Source organism: Mizuhopecten yessoensis, unplaced genomic scaffold, assembly GCF_002113885.1.
Source record: "Mizuhopecten yessoensis strain PY_sf001 unplaced genomic scaffold, ASM211388v2 scaffold11061, whole genome shotgun sequence".
In the NCBI taxonomy this organism is placed as follows: domain Eukaryota; kingdom Metazoa; phylum Mollusca; class Bivalvia; order Pectinida; family Pectinidae; genus Mizuhopecten; species Mizuhopecten yessoensis.
In genome coordinates, this window is record NW_018408859.1 from 491136 (window position 1) to 497769 (window position 6634).

The 6634-nt window shown below is 37.6% G+C and overlaps 1 long non-coding RNA gene across 1 annotated transcript; it reads right to left on the minus strand.

The window, feature by feature from the left end:
* Positions 1-680: 680 nt before the first annotated feature.
* Positions 681-2902, minus strand: LOC110465210. Its single transcript, XR_002464587.1, has 3 exons — positions 1845-2902; positions 1642-1720; positions 681-1513 (listed from the first exon to the last, which is right to left on the minus strand). It is a non-coding gene; the product is annotated as an uncharacterized LOC110465210 (long non-coding RNA).
* Between the last annotated feature and the right edge of the window lie 3732 nt (positions 2903-6634).

The following is a 6634-nucleotide window of genomic DNA, read 5'->3' on the forward strand; positions in this document are numbered from 1 at the left end:
GTTTGATTTTGTTTAACGTCCTATTAACAGCTAAGGTCATTTAAGGACGGCCTCCCCTGGGTGCAAGATGCATGCGTGTAGTGTATGTGTGTGTATATTGGGAGGCTGCGATATGTTCGTGTTTGTCTCCTTGTGATAGCGCGAAACTGATGCCTACTTTATAGTGCTACCTCACTGAAACATTCTGCGAAATGCCCAGTCTGACCACGTGTGAAGTGACAGCGTTTTAATGTAAACAGATCGATCAAGTAATGGCGGGTCATGTTATCGTTCAACATAATTTATGAAAGAACATAGTATTATAATCGGTCAGCATCACATTAATGATGTTCTTACCGATAAACGAGGCTGAAAATTGGCCGAAACCATGCCTCGCCATCCATCTTCCCACATCTTCCGGGCTCCAACCACGCGAATGGGCAGCCATTTTTGTGAAGAGTGATAACAGCGCCCTCTATCAAGATTGATTTTTTTATCATAGGAGTTGCGTCCCTTGACCCACATACCGGAAGCGACTTGCAAGCGATACAGTAATGTCACGCTGCCAAAGTTTCAGCACGTATTTCAATAACGCAAATCTACATCCGAGCTTCAACCAGATATTTTCATATCACACCACCATGTAAATTAATTAATCACGTTTTATTTATTTTTTAAATATTTTTTTGTTTTGTTTCTCCAACGTACAACGACCCACAGAAACGAAAATACAACAACAACAACAACCAATAACTACGATTTTATTCAATGTTCAACCACCCACGTTAACAAAAAAAGTTTGCCGTCCCAGGGGGGGGATGTCTTTTTTTCTGGAACAGCCCTTACTTGGTTAAACCTTTTTTTTCTTATTTTAGCTACTATCATAGTCTTTCTCGGGATGATCAGCCTTTTCTTTGTGTGAAGGAGAAAAGAGAGGTAAATATATTCATTATTTTCGGATTTCATATTGGCTGTCATGATCTACTTTATGGAGAGTTTAAGACTGACCAATAGATAACCTCTCAATAGAGAAGCTCCCAATAGAAGGCTAGTCAATAGACCTGAGAATGTAAGACGTCACAATTTAAGGATAAGGAGGCGCCTATACAATCTAAGACAGAGACATAAAGGTATAGATAAATGTTACAGAATAACTTGCAATAGCATAAATTTGAGATTTTTGAAAATATTGATCCTACTATGTGTTTAAAATATTCTTTTTTCAAACTGTTAGAAGCAGTACATGATTTGGAAATGGGCACTATAGAGACGCCTCCAGCTAATATAGGAACCTCTGTAGAGGAGCAAGAAGAAATACGTGCTCAAGGGGGACAGCCTAGAGTAGACGCGGTACAGCCTGGAGGGGAACTGTGGCGAACAGTTTCAATTGCAAGTTTGTTTGATTTCAACATTTACAGAAAACCTCATTCCAACTAAAATGATATATATCTGCTTGTCAATTTCTTATTGAAGTTTTTGTTTTTTTTGGTTTTTTTACAATTCAAAAAGTTATCTGTTTAGTCTTGACCATCTCCTAAAAAAGAATAAAACAGTAAACTGTACATATTTAAAAAAAAAAAACAATTTATGTATGTTAAAATGAAAAAATATTTAAGTAAAATTGTTGATATATTTTGGTGAAAATGTAAAACAAAATCATACCTGCTGATCATTTCATGCGCTGCGGTTTCATTTTTCGTTAGCTCCCCTATAGGTTCCAGAGGTGGCATTACATCACTGTCTAATGTGAAAAGAAGTATTATTGAAATATTTATTATGCATTTTAAATTTTGATGTTAATTTAGTAAAACTATTTATATTAAGAAGTAAAAGAGTTGAGATATATAGGAAATATAGTAACCTACTAGGCTTAAGGTTCACAATCTTTGTCATTCTCCTCATAGTGTCCTGATATGGTCTTCTTGTAGGTATTAGGTCTGTTTCACTATCAGAATCTATAGAAAAAATGTAAAATTAGTATTACTTTTATTAGAAAATGATTCATTATACATGTTGGATTTGGATTTAAATTTGAATGTTAATTTGATTGAACAACTTTAGATTTTCTTTCAAATTTAAGCAGTAAATAAGTTGACTTATATAAGAAATTGGAAGCTTGCCTGATGAGGATGGTTCGGATATGGCGAGTATGCTGTTTCTTGTTCTTTGAAATTTACTCTTCCTGGTTTTTATTGGTGTTGTAGTCCATATTAAATCTAAGTTTTGGTGTTTATTAGTATGTTAAATATTTTGTACTAATCGAAATGATAAAAAATATTTCTATGCTGATAACATTACATAAACTTACTCATTATTGAAAGTTTCCAATTTATAGAAGAAGTGAAATGATTAATTTTAAAATGTCTACTTACCCCTATTTCATGTTTATTGATAAAGTTGAAAATTTAAATGCTTGAGTCTAAGTTGTCTGACTTGCAATCAACCTTTCATGATATATACATTATGAATTTAGCTTTCATTTCTGTTGTGAAATGTTTTGATTTTGTAGATGTTTAAAATTTCAATTAAGATGTAAAATAAAAATTTCTTAATTTCATCGAGTCGTGTGATAATTCCTCCAAAATCTTCATAGGTATGAATTATGATGATTAGTACTATCAGCAAACTAGCTAGGTGCATATTCATGATTCTTGTTCAGTGTATGATTGATCAAGTGAGTGTTCAATAAACCCTTTCAAATATATAGTTTCAAATGTTGCATAACTTTCAATGGTTGGGATAGACAACATTTAGATGTATAGATTTTGAGTGTCAGAGGGATAAAATCATTAATGGGATAGACACCATTTCAAACTTAAAAGTAAAGTTCTGCTGGGCAGATTGAACTGAAATCGGCCAAGTAAAACTTTACTTTAAGTTTGAAATAGTTTTTCAAAATGGCGACCACGGCGGCCATATTGGATTTCTGATCGACCCGAAAAATAACAACACTTTCTCAGGACCATGAGTCGATCACTCCTACCAACTTTCAGTTCAATCGGCCCGGCAGAACTTTGACTTTAAGTTTGAAATGTAAAATGTTAACGGACGATGGACGACGACGGCAAAGACGGATAGCAATGGGTCACTTGAGCTAAAGCTCAGGTGACCTAAAAATAAATACTGTAGGACTCAGGTGACCGTAATTTGTTTGTTTGATTTTGTTTAACGTCCTATTAACAGCTAAGGTCATTTAAGGACGGCCTCCCCTGTGTGCAAGATGCATGCGTGTAGTGTATGTGTGTGTATTTTGGGAGGCTGCGATATGTTCGTGTTTGTCTCCTTGTGATAGCGCGGAACTGATGCCGACTTTATAGTGCTACCCCACTGAAACATACTGCCGAAGACACCCAGCAGGACGCCCCACCCGGTCACATTATACTGACAACGGGCGAACCAGTCGTCCCACTCCTAACTTGCTGAGCGTTAAGCAGGAGTAGAAACTACCATTGTTAAAGACTTTGGTATGTCTCGGCCAGGGGACAGAACCCAAAGCCTTCCTCACAGGGGCGAACGCTCAACAAACGGCCAAAAGTGAGGCATTGTCAAGGGAGACATTAGGAAGAAGGAAGTTATTTAGAAAGGAGAGAAGAGATAAGGTCCCAAATTTAGTCGCCTCTTACAATCATGCAATTGGGGGCAGCAAGTACAATTCTTACGCCCTACCTGCAGGGCAGAGGTGACCGTAAGGCCCATGGGCCTCTTGTTAAAGAGTAACTGTAGTCCAAATAGTAACCGATAATAAAACATTCCTTATGTTTTTATAATGATGTTGCCGAAAACCGCATCGAAATCGGTGGACCGGTTACCAAGTAACGACAGGTAGAAGTTGAGCTTTTTACCTGCGTTTCCATATGCTCATCAAGCGTACCGCGCGCCGCTAAAAGTTGTGCACACGTATCGGTGACGTCACAACGGGAACACAAGAAAACCGGCATCATGGCGAATAATGTTACCTACGTATCAACCTCAGAAAGCGACGAAGAATCTGTTGATTTATACATGTCTGACGGCTCATCTAACTTTGAGATGGACGGGGCAACCTATGACGGAGTAACACAGCCTTACATGTTCGAACCAGAGACGGATGACGACCCGAACGAGGAAACTTCAGTGGCCGACCATGAGCCCGAGATCCAAGCCATACGACTTGGAAGCAACGATTGGTAAGTTTATTTTGACGCAAATTAGGTTGATTATTAGACCATTTTTTGACTACAAGAAATATTAGCCTACCAGCATTTCTTCGCTAAGTAACGTGTATAGAAAATTCAGTTGTCACCTTACACAAAAATGTAGATTTGGCGCAATACAACTAGAAGCTATGGACGGATACCGGTTTTCTAGGTCCTTACAGCTATCGCTCAAATGGCAGTGTAAAGTACCTTGATTAAAAAGTATATGTCTACAAGTTAAAAGAAAACTTATTACGGTTTTCAGGTGTAGATGCGGACACTGTCCTGCAATGTCTACCGAAGTGGAAGTATTTGTTGCAAAGAAGTCGACCAGGTCCAAGTCATGGTGGATGCCATTCCAGGTGACCTATCATGCATCACTCTCCATCCTGGATTTGATGCTGTCTGTTTGAAAATTTATGTTCTACAGACAGTATACCTGACATTTCGTCAGTACCATGGTCAATTGACAGACGATGAAAACAAGTAAGTAAACATACATTTTATTTAATCATTATTATTTAATTTGTTTTTCAATGTTTCACAATCTAACTGAATGTATGCACAGAATAACAAAACACTGCATTGTGAAAGATGACTAAAACCCAAGAATATATGAAATTTTCTGCAATTTTGCAACAGTCTATCCACTTTATTCAAAGTAGTTCTTACCAGTCTGTTTTGAAAATGAAGTATTGGAAGATTTACATATATGCCATCTTTTTTATGCAAGATAATGATTTTTTTTCCAGGAGAAATCAATATATTGCCTATCGTCAATTTGTGAGATGGTGCTGGGGTTGGCTTGGTCGACATGTTCGTGTACGACTCCCAGCATCTGCTGTACAATGACTTTAAATTTGATTGAGAAAACAATGGAACACTTTCTTATTTGTATGCTTATTTATGATTAAATTAGCTACTGTGTTTTTTTATGTCAGTTTGATATTTATGTAGACATTTTGTTCCCATTACTACACGAATATCATATAAAACCAACATATAGTCTCTTTATTATTTACAAACACATCACAATTATTACAAGAGATCCCAGAGGGATCTTGGCGCCCACCTTTGTACCATCTTCATTAGTTCTTTGTCAGTTCGATCTTTTCTCTTCTTTCCTCTAATCTGTTTGATCGAGTCATGTTAACAGTAAATGCACCTTGAGGTAACTTTTGATCTAAACTTAATACTGATGTGTATGAAAGCCAACCTTCAAAGTGAGTTTGTCATTTCACATATTTACTAGTACAGTACTTAATGTGAAAGAAATAGAATCGATCATTGCAATATGAGAAAGATCTGTTTAGTTCTTCTTTTAATCCATTGTGTTTTTATGATCAGTCTCAAAATATAACATACACAACGAGGGACCAAGGGGAACCTACATTTAAAATTTGAGAAAGATCCCTCCCGTACTTCCAGAGAAATAGCGATAACAAACTTTCAATATCAAAGATGGCTGCCTTTCGGCCATGTTGTTTGTCTGATCAGTCTCAAAAGTTGCCCAGCACAGCTAAGGACCAAGGGGAACATACATATAAAATTGGAGAAAGATCCCTCTGATACTTCTTGAGAAATAGCGATAACAAACTTTCAATATCAAAGATGGCTGCCTTTCGGCCATGTTGTTTGTCTGATCAGTCTCAAAAGTTGCCCAGCACAGCTAAGGACCAAGGGGAACATACATATAAAATTGGAGAAAGATCCCTCTGATACTTCTTGAGAAATAGCTATAACAAACTTTCAATATCAAAATCCAAGATGGCTGCCTGTCGGCCATGTGGTTTATCCCATCAGTCTCAAAAGTTGCCCTGCACAGCTAAGGACCAAGAGGAACCTACATATAAAATTTGAGAAAGATCCCTCTTGTACTTCTTGAGAAATAGGGATAACAAACTTTCACTATCAAAATCAAAGATGGCTGCCTGTCGGCCATGTTGGTTATCTGATCAGTCTCAAAAGTTCCCCTGTACAGCTAAGGACCAAGGGGAACCTACACATAAAATTTGAGAAAGATCCCTCTAATACTTCCCAAGAAATAGCGATAACAAACTTTCACTATCAAAATCCAAGATGGCTGCCTGTGGGCCATGTTGTTTATCCCATCAGTCTCAAAAATTGCCCTGCACAGCTAAGGAGCAAGGGGAACCTTCATATAAAATTTGAGAAAGATTCCTCTAGTACTTCTTGAGAAATAGCGATAACACACTTTCACTATCAAAATCCAAGATGGCTGCCTGTCGGCCATGTGGTTTATCCGATCAGTCTCAAAAGTTGCCCTGCACAGCTAAGGACCAAGGGGAACCTGCATATAAAATTTGAGAAAGATCCCTCTGGTACTTCTTGAGAAATAGCGATAACAAAGAATTGTTTACGGACGGACGACGGACAACGGACCATGGACGCAGGGTGATTTGAATAGCCCACCATCAGATGATGGTGGGCTAAAAATGTAAAAGGCCAGGCCCCGGTTG